Source organism: Penaeus monodon, chromosome 3 (assembly GCF_015228065.2).
Source record: "Penaeus monodon isolate SGIC_2016 chromosome 3, NSTDA_Pmon_1, whole genome shotgun sequence".
NCBI lineage: Eukaryota > Metazoa > Arthropoda > Malacostraca > Decapoda > Penaeidae > Penaeus > Penaeus monodon.
The window spans coordinates 37,873,954-37,875,202 of record NC_051388.1 but is presented as its reverse complement, the minus strand read 5'-3'; positions in this window follow the sequence as shown (position 1 = coordinate 37,875,202).

Sequence of the window (1,249 nt, the reverse complement as noted above, 5' to 3'; positions counted from 1 at the left end):
CCAAAAAAAAAAACTATGAATATAATAGTATCATAGTATTATCATTATTAGCATTAGTAATAGTATCATTTAAAATATGATGATTAATTTTCATAATCATATTACTATTTTTGTTATTATTATTATTATTATTATTATTATTATTATTATTATTATTATTATCATTATTATTATTATTATCATTTTTATGATAAAAATAATAATAATAATAATAATAATGATAATAATAATAATTATTATTATTATTATTATTATTACTAATATTATTATTATTATTATTGTTATTATTATTATTATTATTATTATTATTATTATTATTATTATCATTATTGTCATTGTTATCATTATCATTACCATTTTATTGTTATTATTATTATTATTATATTAAAATTTTTATTATCATTGTTATTATCATGTATTTTATTTTTATTATTTTATTATTATTATTAGTTTCATTATTATATATTATTATTATTATATTATTGTTATTGTTATTGCTATTATTATTATTATTATTGTTATTATTATTATTATTATTATTATTATTATTATTATCATTATTATTATTATTATTATCATCATCATCATCATCACTATCATTTTCATCATTATCATTATTATTATCATCATTACTATTATTTTACTATTAGGTAGTTGTAGTAGCAGTAGTAGTAGAACTATTACTACTATTATAGCTACTACTACCGCTACCATTACCAATAATGATAACTACTAACTATGATAAACGGATCTCGATATCAGGTCATCCCCCGCCAAGCCTGCCCATCCAGGGCAGCTTCCTTGAGACTACCGCTTACAGTTGTTTGCCCGGAATTTCCCCAACATGACGGCACAAGGGAGTCCCGCAACAAAGCTGCAGTTTGAGGAATTTACGTAACCAGTGCAGACAAAACGTGGCTGCTCTCTCTCTCTCTCTCTCTCTCTCTCTCTCTCCCCTCTCTCTCCCTCTCCCCTCTCTCCTCTTCTCCCCTCTCTCCTCTTCTCTCTCTCCTCTTCTCTCTCCCCTCCCTTCCTATCTCTCCTCTCTCCTTCCCTTTCTTCATCTTTCCCTCGGCCTTCTTTTAAGCAACTCTGCAAGCCTTGGTATGCAAATTGATTCGATGCAAATTGATTCAGGTTTGCCTCACTTTGACAGCGTGTTCTTCTTTGGCATTACCACACTGTAGCCTATCACAGCAAAGGTATGGTAACTAATCACAGAATGCGTCGGATACAATACTCGAGGATT